The following is a 13,591-nucleotide window of genomic DNA, read 5'->3' on the forward strand; positions in this document are numbered from 1 at the left end:
TAACCCATTAGCATTAGTGTCAGCATAACAGCCTCTGAATTGCATATTGGTGGGAAAATATTGATAGGAAAGTGTAAACAACTGCAAATGGGAAGTGCAATAAAGTTCTCTTCACAGAACTCATAATTTACAATTAAACAGGTTATGCTGAAATGATATGAAGTAGAGCATGTATGTCCAAAGTAACAGAGAATTTAAATTAAGGCTATTACTTGCCCATTAACCTATAGAAGGGTAAAAACTAAAAAAAAGGGATGAAAGAAAATGAACTTAGTGGATTGACTGGCCAGTATAAGGTTGGTAATGGTACAGATATTTGTTAACCATACATGGTTTGTGTAAAATTTTTAATGGTAAATATTCTGTGTACTGCAATGCAATTTGCTTATAGCATTAAGTCGTTTCATAGGCACAAATGAATTCCACAGTGAGGAATCTGCAATTGAATATGCAGTCAAAGGGGAGTTTTCTTACAGACAGACAGCTGTATTTTTGGGTGAGAAAGGATCAGTTTAATGTACTAAATTTGCACGCACTCTTACAGACTCCCTAGAGCTTCAGTTTCTCCATCTATACATTACTGGAGTTGACCTAAATCAGTATTTTTCATCTGCTTTCTATTCTACCATTCTTGTGACATATAATAAGGTGACAATTGCTAAGACTTACTGGTCTGGGTCTTGGGAAAAGTCAACTTCAAGTTGTCATGTGATTATCTGTTGAGTGATTGGGAACAAAGCAGTGGAATTAAAGATTTTGTCATTTTGGGGTGAGAGGGAGGCTTGCGGGGAGAGCAAGGGGAGGTTTACCTTAGGTGCCCAGGGCTGGAGACTTTGGCCAGGTACAAATTTGGGGTTGGACCTTGGGGGAGTAGGGTCTCTGAGGGCAGGTGTAGAGTCATGCAAACTCTGACCCTCCAGGATTCTTACATTTTCCTCCCTTAGACACCAGTCATGGAAGAAGCAACTTCCGTGTTTGAGCCTTCATGTACAAGGAGCATGGCTTTGGATCTAGCCCTACAGGACAGTTCAGAGAGAAGCCATGACTGGCTTCCATCCCCAGGGGAAACAGTGTTCCATCCTCGAGGTTGTGGGGAGACCAGTCTGCACATGGATGTGCCTATAGCTCAAAACTCCTTTCCACTTGGTGTGTCTGTGGGTATATGCTCGGAAATAAATGGTTTCCTGTGTGTCTCAGCTGAGTGAACTGGGTCACTACCAGTTTGTGATACTGACAAGCCCCCTCATGGTTCCTCAACCACTAGGGGACAGTAGTTTCACAGAGGGAAGGCTCCCAGCATCCGCTTTATGGCACACGCGGTGGCGAAACCCATCCCTGCTGCTGGGTGTTCTCAGGTATGTTACTCGTGGATCGTCAGACCTGTGGGGAGAAGAGTCTTCCTCCTACAGCCTGAGCACACACCGCCCTGCCTGTGGTGTGGGCTGTGGCTCCTGCAACAGGTTTCTGGACCACCTGTTTTCCACCGTGATGTACTAAAGTGAAACAGAGAACAGATTTTCCATTTCCTTTCTGGGGTCCATGCCCCTCGGAAAGGGTAAGACCATAGAATGGGGGCTTATCACAGGAAGACATTCTCAAGGTAGCAAGCTGAGGACACAGTCATTAAAGCTGCATATTCTAGGAGAAGTGGCCTGATTTTGAACCCCAAGCCTGTGAGATGTTTTGGTAAGGTCCATATGTGAGGCAGGCTCCCTTTAGTAACTGTGCTCACCATAGGTCGCTGCACTGATAAGTAAGATAAATTATGGGCTAGACTCATTTCCTTATATGCTTGTAAAAATGTCTTCATTTTCTTTCTGAGGGACCCTTAGTACCAGGCTGAGCTAAGAACCTTGAAGTTCCTGAATAATCATTTCGCTTGTCCTTAGGAGAGAACCACTGGTGCCCGCCTAACCTGGTAATGATTGCTGGGAGGAATATCAATATAAGAATCTTCCCTCCATGGAAGGGTGCATAAGGGAAAGGAAATTAAGTAAGGGAGTGAGCATGGAGTGATTCATATCTTCGAGGATTCATCTTTATGCTTTTCTTTCTTACCCTTCATAGGATATGACCATATCCTGATCAACCAGAAGGACCCTCCTTCAGGGTTAGGATTGTGATAGCAGCAAGCCAGAGACCAAAAACAGCCACTGTTGTGTTTGTGACTCCCAAAACAGGCCCTTCAAGTCCACATGAGAAACGGTAGTTTTAAAAGTCAAAGCTTTCTATTTTCAAGAGCCAATTTCTGCACAACGTAAGAAAAATATCTTGAGATTCCAAAGGGAAGAACTTGAAGGAAGTTTGGCATATAGTTTGTGCCAAAACAGTAGATGAGAAAGGGAAGAAGCAGTGATCTGAGCCCTGGCTGAATGTTAGAATCTTCTGCGGGAGCTATTAAAATGTTCTTTTGCCTTGCCCCAGGCCAAATGAGGCAGCATCTCTCAGCGTGGTCACTGGGCATCGGTAGTTAAACAAAATGAAACAAACCTAATAAATAAATAAAACTCCCTGGATTTTCTGCCAGGGTTGAGAAGAAATAAAACAGAATACCAAGATTGCTTTGATCTGGGAGACGATAATGTGTGTGTTCAGAGGGATTGAGATCAGGAGACAAGGTCTGGGCAGACCCCGTAAAGAGGATCAATAAAAAACTGTTCAAGTGCATGTACTGCTAACATCAGGTAATTGTGTGGAGTTGAGGCAACATCCACAGGCCAGTGATAATGTCACTGGATGGTGTGACTCTCTGCGGAGGCACATTAGCTGTATTCCTCTCTCTCTGCAGAGGACTTTTCCAGAGTTCAGTGTGTGGAGGTCATACTCAGCTGAACAGCAGGAGTGGCACTCACCTGCACCCGGACATTGCTGAGTCCTATCCAGACCTCCCTGGTGGACATTCCCATTTTCGTTGGCCCTGAAACAGAAGGAAGTTAACTTGGAGGCAAGGTGAGGTTTATGCAAAGGGCAGCACCTGAACTTGGAGGTGGCAGGGCCAGACCAAGTTGAAACCCACTCTTGTTTTCTGAAGAACGTATCAATAAAATCAAATGATGGGCACTAGGTTTACATTAGAAAGTGAATTGTGTGAATACAGCCTTTGACTTGCATTTCTTTCTCCTAATTAGGGGTTACCATGGTGATTTTGAAACAATGCTTGTTGCACCTGGGCATATGTTAGGATTCAGCTCTCCAGCTGGGTGGAATTGAGGTATTCTTTTTCAAAGAACATTTAAAATTATAACTAGCAGAACTGAGTGTGAAAGGAAGAGAGACAAATGAAGGCAATGGCAATGTTTCCACTTCCACCATTGAATTTTCAGTGGCAGAACTGATTCTTATTTTTAATGTGGTGAGGGTTTTTAAGGGTAAATTCAAAAGACAATTTTTTTTTTTTGCAGACAACATTTAGGTTTTTGAAAAATTTATGGTGATGAAAAGTTCATAAAGATGAAAATAGTTATTCTGTCATGACTTTAGTCTTAATAGGGTGATAAAAATATCAAGATGCACAAAATATATCTAAAGAAAGCTACAGAAAACCTCACTAAGGGAAACTGGGGACTATTGGATCCTCTTCAGTGTCCACATGTAACTATTTCAAATAAGAATGTTTTCAGCCAGAGCAGATTTTATTTTTATAAAGGAGTCTTAGGAATGTCACAGGTGGTGGTGATGCTGAACAGGAAGACATAATTCTCTGTGCTTTGTGTCAAGTAGGTTGTGACTGAGATCAATAGCACTGTGTTTTCCAAAGCACTGTTGGATCAGGTCCTTCTTGGAGAGCAAATTAGGCTATTAAGAGAAATAGTCTTATTTAATAAGAATATTATTATTTTTATTATGACTACTAACAACCGTAATACGAGTGACAGAGTGTGCTAAGGAGATGGCTGGCTTGGTAATCAGGCTGGGAGATCTTGGTTACCCACTCTCCACAAGCTTTAGTTTTCTCAACAACACGCTGGGACAGTCATTTCAATGGATAGCACAAGTGTTTTGGCAGAAGCAGTCAGTGGAGAGGGTATACAATATAAAATGTTTTTAAACTTTTAATTGAACTGGGGGGGAGGATGAGAAAGGGGTAGCAGCTCTTGATGTAATGGTCTGAGCTTAAATTAATCAGAAAACTATAATGAAATAGTATGCCTTTTCAAAAAAATTTATTTTCACCAGATGCATATACAGGATTCCCACTTAAGTTTGAATTTCAGATAAGCAACAATTTTTTTAAAAGTGTAAGTATATCCCATGCAATATTTGGGATATAAATTTATATATTTGGGGTATATTTATACCAAAATTTAGGGCACCCTGTGTTTTATCTGGTGACCCTAAAAGGCAGTCACCTGTGAAGTGAGACTCAAGCAAGTTCTCAAGGAAGGTTTTTATGTATAAAATATTATCTTCTTCTACTGGCTGCTCTTGTACCTGAAATCCCACTGTTAAACCATTTTTATGAATTAAGGCATAATATCCAAGGTGTCTTTGTTTAAATGTAAAAGTGTCACATTAGCACATTATTTTCATTTAGTTTACTAGGGACTCATGTTGTGAGTCCCCTCTGTTCTACAGCTTCCCATAGCTCTCTTGTGACCAGTAGGCTTAGCTTTGGCCATTTGTTAATTAGTCCTGATGAAGGCAGAAAATATATTTGAAGGCTTAGAATGACCAGTGGGGGTTCTGCAATTATTTTTGTGGTCATGGTCTTTAAACGTGTCTTGGCAGTTTTGTGTCCCTGAAGTTGCTATTGCTCACTGTCCACACCTTCTATGCCTGATGCTCTGCTGAACTAAGTATTACAGATAAGGGGGACTAATGAATAATAGTCCTAGTCTTTAGTGAATTTATAGTAAAAAACATCAATAAAGGAAAACTGCTATAATACAGAGACTACAATAGAAGTCAGGATGCCATGGGAATATGAGAGATGAACCCCCAAACCAGATTGAAGTATTAGGGAAGGTTTTTGGAGAGGGTAATGTTTCAACAGAGTTCAAATGGTGATTAGAAATTGGACATGTGAGGGTTATGGGAAAAGGAGGTCATCACCTTCTAAGAAAGGATTAGCACATGCAGGAAAACAATGGGGAGAAAATATCATGTTTTCAGAGAAATAAAGTTGTGGGTTATGCTGATATCTAGGGTGTCTATTAGATTTGGGGTACAGGGTTTTGAGAGGTAGTGTTGGACTAGCAGGAGATAGTCATGAGGATAGCTTTATTGCGCTGAGAATTCTTTATGCACCATTCCCGTGCTGAATTTGTTGTCAGGCAGCTGCATCTGGGGAGAGCGTCTCTCCCTGTGCACTAGGTGAAACCTCAACCTGGATGGGGGAGGGTTCTTGACTCTGATCCGAGAAAGAATTCTTGAATTGTCCGGACGAGTGTCAGTAACTAAGGAAATCCTTAAAGTGAAATAGTAGCTAACGGTAGCAGCTGTGCAGGTATCAGAGTGCAAGAAAGAACAAAGGGAAGAAAGGGAAGCTCAGCATAAGGCAGATCCCTTGCCAACTCCTAAAGCCTGGGTCACTTAGCATTCAGTATCCACTTGAATCTGCTTGGCATGGGAACTAAGCCCTTACAAACTCAGGATTTGGGGGAGTCGCAGAGCACTGGTTGGAGTGAGATTATGTTCTGAGAACTTTTCAAAGGCAAAGAAAGGAGATTTTTTGGGCAGGCTACTAAAAAGCACGATCTTACAACTGCAGTCCTGTCTGGGTCCCCCAGGCAACGGGAACTTGCAAGCCCAAATCAGAGATCTCAGTAGCCCATCCCTAGGAGAGAGAGGAAGACTCGTGCTTAAGTCTAGAAAATAGAATGAAATCATGAAGTAACAAAGACACTTACCACTGGAAGAGTGAAGAGACAAAAAGTAAGTTGAGCAGTGAGGAGGCTTTATTTAAGGCAAAGTACATATCTGAAGAAAGGGGAGTGCAGGCAGCCTCATAAAGGAGGCGTGCTTAAGGGTTTAGGATTCTGTCTTTTAAGGATTCCAGCAATGTGGCCAAGGGCCAGTGGGTGGGTGGTGGGCATAGGCTTGACTCATGGTCTTGTGATGTCAATCTTCAGTGAGATACATTATGTCACCATCCGTCGCCAGTCCTCTAGATATACTGTAAGATAAACTTATCACAAGGAGTTTCTTGATCCTGTTCTTCTCTAAGATAGGGGTTACCCTCAAGCACTGGGAACATATCATTTAGGACTGCTTTCCCTGACTTAACATAGGGTCGGTTATTGGCTGATTAACATAAAATATGTTGGGAATTTTACCTCCTAACTCCCTGGTTTTTAAAATGGAATATTAGCCTTAAGATGGAGACCCTGTTCTTACTATTTTGTTTATAACTTGGCATTTTTCATCATAGGAAGGAAAAATTAATCATGATGTTTGTCCCATGTCCCTGCCCCACCTCAAATTGACTGATGAGGCCCGTCTCAGTTTCCCCTTCAGTATTTTTGGCAATTTTCTTGGTAGCTAGAGTGTTGTTCTAATCCCTTTGGTAGGAGTTGTATCATTCTGCTTGGTTCTTTCACGTCCCTCCTTGGTCATGCGGGCAGTTGTGGTTGTGTGGTTGTGTGTGTGTGTGTGTGTGTGTGTGTGTGTGTGCATGGGTGGCCAGGGGTAGGGTTAGGAGTGGGCTAGGGTCCTACCTTGAACTGCAGGATTCGGCCCTGACGTAGGCGTAGGATTGAGAAACCCAACCCTGTGTCCCAAAAATACCTTTCAAGTGTCTTCCCTGGCTCACTGCTGCTGCATGTTCAATCATCAGATTCATTGCTACTTCTGATGAATTTACTGAGACTTAAATTGATCACCTGTTTTGGAACTAGAGAGTGGACAGATGAACACTTTTTAAGGAACAGTCTCTAGCCAATTTCCTAGACCCAGTCCTGGGCAGTTCAAGTTTTCTATTTTCTTATAAAGTTTTGACCTGTGGCATTTTGTCAAACCTTGAAGCAGAGTTTCTGGAGCATCCAGGTAAGACATAGTGGGGACAGGCGGCATGCATTGCTCTAGGGAAGACATATAAAGTTGGGAAGGCTGAATTTCTAGAGGGCCATGGCAAGATGCAGTGGGATGACAGTGGTTTTTGCAAGGCTGTCTTTGACACTCTCCGTGTCCCTCTTTCTCTGTTCTCTCTGTTAAGGTTTTGGCTGCTCTGTCTCTACTAGTATCACATCCAGCTATTAGCTTCTGTTAATTGCTAGCTGATTGTACTATGTTTTTGGACAAATGCCTTGGAGCACAACTTGCTCCATAGTCTGACCCAATTAAAGTCAGGCCTTTCTGCCCAGGTAGCATTTGAGATCTTCTCTGGCCCCAGGAGAGCTCTTCCTAACCTTTTCATTCCCTGGTTCTCTCTGTTAAACTTCTAGCTAGTCTAGTGTTTCACCTGTGGCTGTCAAGGAAGCCACCAGTTTCCTCTTAATTGCTTACCACCAAGATTTCCATTATTTTAAAAGAATGCCCCTAGGCTTGAAATCACCTCATTCTGTTGCAAGTTAAGTCAGTCCTCTTAGAGAGAACTACAGAGCTCTCTGTTCCAATGGCCTGCCCTTCCCTGTGGGAATAATGTCTATACAGCTATTCTGGAGCTGGGGTCAGGAACAGTGGCTCACTTTTCTCAGAGGGACAACCCTGTTCCACCAGAGGGCAATGGGATGTGTGGTAGTGGCTGTAGTATGTTCCCCTATGAGAGAGCAGATGGGAGGTGATTGGGGCCCAGCATTCCCTGCCTGCCTAATTGTGGTAGAGCTTCTGCACTGCTAGTGGGGACTGGCAGAGGAAGGGTGCTTTAGACCTCTCTGCCACTCTTGCCTGGAAAAGAGTTTCTGCAGTACAGTTCAACAGTTGGGATGGGTATGTGTGATAAATGCTGCCAAGCTCCCCCTCCCAGGGAAAACCAGCACTCTGGCCTTGTTAGAGCAGGCAGGCAGTTAGCCCTGTGCAGGAGGAAGGGGCCAGCCCACCACCAAGGAAGACGCCTCTCTGACACCCCGTCAGCCCTCCTGAGTTCCCAGCTCCATAGTCAAGGGCACCTAGATTGTCAGGAGGCCCAGGGCCACAGTGGCGTCCCTGATTACAGGGCATGCACAGGGTCTGAAGACCTTGTCCAGAAGTAACCCTAGCTCATTAAAATGACATCTAAATCTAATTAGCACTGTGGATTTGGCCCTCTGTGTTTCACTTAGGGACTTATGGGTAAGGTGCCTGTGCATGGAGTAAAAGGTTATATAACTAGGTCTGTCAATCAATCTGTCAATCAATGGACATAAGATGCAGGGCAGGACTTCTTGCATCTTAAGAAGAAATAAAAGACAATTTAGCCAACTTAGCCAGGTTGCTTCTGCTTTCCAGACAGCCCGCTCTCCCATCTGGAAAGTGTACTTTTCACTTTAACCCAATACATTCCTTGCTGCTTTTTCTTGCTATCTGGTCTCTCAACCCTCTGAGAAGACAAGAACTGGGGAAACACAACGTGTTCCACCACCACCAGCCTGGGAGGTGGGGGAAGAGCCCAGTCTTCTTGGCTCCACCTTCCTAGAGTAGAGCTTCAATCACACAGCTGTTCTTACTAAGATTTATTAGATTTTCTTGAATAAGTGTTTCTCCATTAGCTATATGCCTTTAGGACAATTTCCACAGACTTTAAACTATTGTTTTTAAATATGATTTTTTCCAAGTATGGTTGTTTTGCTGGGGAGAAGGTCCACAGAGATGCTAATACCACCATTCAAGAGTGTTTCTCTTTCACATCATGTAAAAAAATGTCTTGGATTTCATTTTAAGGAGGAACCATAATTTATTCAACCTCCCTTTTTGTTTTGGGCATTTAATTCCAACACTTATAAAAATACTAAAGTGGTCATCAGTATAGTTTCATCTTTGTATAATCTGGAACTATTGACTGAGGATTAGTCCCTTGAAGTTTCATAGATCTATTTTGAAGCTTGTACCTTTCTGAATTCTCACTAATAGTCCCCAAGAGCTTTATGGGAAATACCATTTTTTTTGGAACTTCTGTTTTTTCACAGCATCAATTTTATATAACAGCCAAAAGAAGACTTCTTGGTCCCTCCTGTTTCAAAGACCCCATCCCTTCCATAGGATCCATTTCATTCTGTTTCCTTTATGAAAGCTTCTTTCGGTCCTCAGCTCATTTGGGGAGTAGAGGTGAGTTTTGAAGTGTGAAATGTGACAGACTAAAATAAAAATGGAGTCAGCATTGCTAAGGGACACAACTAAGATGGAGCCAGGAGGGCATTAAGGAGATGGGGTCTGCACACATATCCAGTCTCATATCTCAGGAGAATGCCAGACATAGCTTGCTGCCAAACAATATTCCCGAGACCACCATTTGTTAGGGACTTCGGTGGACACTTCCCTGACTCTAGCCCTAGCAACTAATTTGAAACCGAACAATGTACAAACTTCTCTGCTGGCTCCAGTCACAAAACATTCAAAACCATTTGTGTAAATGAATTAATAAACACAACTGATTGTTTTATAGCTTTGCCTTCCTTTGGTTGACAGAAGTCAGCAAGTTGGAAGTTTTCTAGTTCTGAGAACTAATTCATCCCAGCTCTAGAATTTCTCTTTGAGAATTAATTTTATTAGTTGTTCCCCCAGTCAAGGAATACTCAAATATCTTAAACACAAAAAGTAATAATACATGATTTCCACCCAAAGTAAGCATGGTTTCTTTATGGGCTTTTGGAGGTGAAGTGAGGACTCCTAAAAGTAAACTTTTCCTACTTTGAAGTTTCCGCTAAGGACATTCCTGGTACTAATTGTATTTTAAAATTCTTTCCCTCTTCATTGGTACTTATCACTATTAGAAGTGTGCCACAATAAGGAAACAGTTTACAGTAAGGACTGTGTGCTGTTAGAGGTATTTAGGAGTGAGGTGTATTTATACTTTAGCTGTGTAATTGGATAGACTACATTGATAAACCAAATTCTTGTCTTGTTTAACATTCAAGGAAACACATTCAGCCTCACCCCTGCCCTTATTTTCTTACTCTTAACACTATTTTAATAAGCTGCATTCTCTATTTTTCATTTGTAAATTATTGAGGAAACAATACAGCAACAATCTTTACACCTACCCTTCAGGTCACATTGGTACCTCATTCAAAAACTTTCAGTATTTATAGGGAAACATTACTTACTCTGTCATGTTATGCTTCACATACTACTCTAAGTTTAACATTTCCAACTCCTTCCCAGAAACTCTTCTCTAGTTAGTGTGGATGCTTCCCTTTTCCCTGAGTGCATGATGCCCAGTCGCACGTCTTGTTCCCTTTGCCATCTCCTCCGTCTGGATTGCCTCCCAAATCTAGTCCCGTCTGTCATTCCTAATTATTTCTCAAGGCAGAACATAATAACATGGGGAATCTAATCTTTCCAGATCTAAATATATTTGAAATGGGAAAACTAAATCAGTGGCATTGAAAAGAAAGGTAAGGAGTAGATCCAAATACACAGAAAATTTATGTATGTGAAAAAGTAGCTTTCACAGTAAATGGTCAAGGTTGGGTTATTCCCATGGCTACTTACCTGGAAAAATAAAGCTATAGTTTTACCTCATCTTCATTCTAGTGAGGAACCCCTATTTATCTGGACCCGTGCTTCCGTGAGAGGATTTATTTGCATAGCGCAACCCTCCTGGCCCCCTTTGGCCTGCTCCATTCACCCCTCCCCCTGGAAGAAGGTGAGGTTTACCTGGTGGAGGAATTGTGGGAAGGAGAGAAGCAGGCTCAGGCTCAGTTCAGCTCCTTCAGGGCCCCTCTCATGTGTGGAGTGGTCTGTTCTCAGGATGTACAAGTTCTATTCTGCCTTGCTACTGCTAGGGAGGCCCCAGTTGTCCAACTCTGCCTGAGCTGGATGCTAAGTTTATGTAAGGGAATACCTGGTGGCAATGGGTTAAACTGCATTTTATGATTTTATATTATCTGCAATATAGCTGATTTAAAAAAACATGCTCTGATAGCAGCATCTACCTATCGTTTGGCTTTGCACTTGGAGTAGGAAAAGAATATGATTATATATCAGTCTAAAATATCAGCATCCAAGCCCAAAAAGTTATTTGAAAAAAGAAAGGAAAAAATAAAACTTCTATCCAGCAAGGCTGAACCCTTTTCTCACCATGGATGGCTGTGGTGAAATCTTTCACTTTCCACCTCCCAACACTATCCATGGATACCCATCACTTGGCACTTATGTATTGCCATGTTGTGTTATGTCGACTTCATTAGCATGTGAAGCTGTTGAAGGAAGACAGAGCTTTTGGCAATTTTGGACACCTGAAGAGCTTTCCAAGGAGTGGTTGTTCAGTAGACATTGAGTGATATCAGTTGTGCTGAATGGCTCTTTTGTGGTTACTTCAAACTAGCTCCTGTTACAGTGACTTCTCTTAAACAATAATGTTATTGAATTTGTTTCATACTTTACAGTTTTCAAACTGCATTTCAAATGACATGGCTTACTTTATCTAATCTTTAAAGAATCCTATGAGATGGGCAGAACAAATCTTATTTCCATTTCTTAGATGTGACAAAAGAAGATCTCAGAGTGGTGAGTTATTTGTTCAGGGTCACAGTCCTTATAAATTACAAAACCCGGCACTTCTAATTCCTAGGAGATAACTTTCATCTTGCTTCAACTGTCTCCTGTATGATGGCGAAAGCCTCAGGTGACTTTCCAGAAATGTAAAGAATCCCACAGCATTAGAAAATATATGACATTTCCAAGGCACCAGTTGACATTTGATGTGAAATTCCATCTGACATGTTTGCAGCAACTTTAATTATTTAATCGATTTAATAACAGAATATTTAAAGCAGCCACAAAAGTCACTGGGCATAACAAATTTCCTCCATAAATCAGACATTTTGTGCCTCAATTTTCACTCTTCAGTTCTGTTTTGTGAACTAATTGGCAACACTTGATGAAAATTTAAGATGTAGACAGACTATAACAGGTGGAGCCATCACATCTTCACAAGGAGATTAATTTATACACACACACAAATACACACGCATATTCATAGGCTCTGCTCCTGCCAAGAAAAGAGCCCCAACAGTGTGGTTAGCTGCAATTATGGCTAAGTGTCATAAAACAATCTTGGCATATCATGGCGCCCACAGGAATCGCAGGGGTCTCTCTGTTTTTGGTCTTCTAAGCACGTTCCAATCTCATATGAATTCATCCTTGCAAGTTTTCTTTGTTCTGTTTTGTTTGTCAGGAAAGTAATTTGACTACATCTTGCTACTTGTTTTGTGATTTTGGGATGTCGAGAAAGCAGCTCTCTTGCAAGCTGGACTAGAACAAAGTGTGTCAGGATGATTTATAGGAACTGCTGTGATTCTGCTGTGATGAGTAGACACCTCCATCTATGACAGTGTATATGCACAAATGTCTTTTTACAAAAATGGTTTTACTCAAATTTCCTGAGATTTTTTTAATGCTTCCGTAATTACATGGCTATTATTGAATGTATGACTAAAAGTGGTCTGATTGCTTTGTGCTTTCTTTTTGGTGAATTCTGGCATGAATTTTTGTGGCTAAACAATTGCAATAAAGAAATGAATGGATGAATGAATGAATAAATAAACAAACAAACAATTTATAAATAAACAAACGATCCAAGTAAACTACAGACCTTGCTGAAAAGAGTCCAGGGACCTAAATATTTTCTCTAACATGTAATTTGGAGTGTAGTAGGTGCACTGCATGAAGTAAGATGTGTGATGTGTACTAAGAAAACTCAAAGCTGGTGAAAAAGTCTTATAGTTCATACTTTCATATAAGTAAGATTGAGACAAAAAAGATATTACTATGAAATATTCCATTCAACTCTTTAGTCACTATAGATTAAGAAGAAGGCACTGTATATGAGCCTTCCAGTGAGTGTCTAATTTTGAAGCAAATAAAGTTTCAAATAGAAAATGGTATATATTAAAAAAATTTCCACAGCTGTTTCTCTATTTCTAAAAATCAAAGTCACTCAACTTAGCATTTGTATGTTGTTATAAAGCAAGAAGATTAGAGTTGTGTTGTATATTCACAGGGAAGAATACATGAACTTTTCCCTCTTTCAAAATAAAAGCTGATTATAAATAATACCTGCTCATTGTAAACAAACCCGAACTGCATACTGCATATATAAAGTAAATAGTATGTGAAGTCCTATCACTCAAAGACAACAATTGCTAATGTTTTGGCAAATATCTTATCTGACATATGACTGACTATATGGTGACAAATACAAGTGTGTGTACTAAAATGGGATCAAACAAAATATGCAATCTTTTTTTCATTTGTTAGTGTTTTGGGGTCATTACTCCATATCAAGAACTTTACATTTGTATCACCATTTTTAATTGTTGCGGAGTGTTCTAGTATATGAGTACTGCACAAATACTCTAATTCCCCACTGATGGATTTTAAATTATTTTCAGTTTTGAGCCTTTATAAATAACGTTAGTTCAAAGACACAAATATATATATATATATATATCATTGTATAATTCATCCAATATATTTATTTTTATTTATTTATTTATTTATTTATTTTTGTTAT

The sequence above is a fragment of the Manis pentadactyla genome, chromosome 10 (genome assembly GCF_030020395.1).
Source record: "Manis pentadactyla isolate mManPen7 chromosome 10, mManPen7.hap1, whole genome shotgun sequence".
In the NCBI taxonomy this organism is placed as follows: domain Eukaryota; kingdom Metazoa; phylum Chordata; class Mammalia; order Pholidota; family Manidae; genus Manis; species Manis pentadactyla.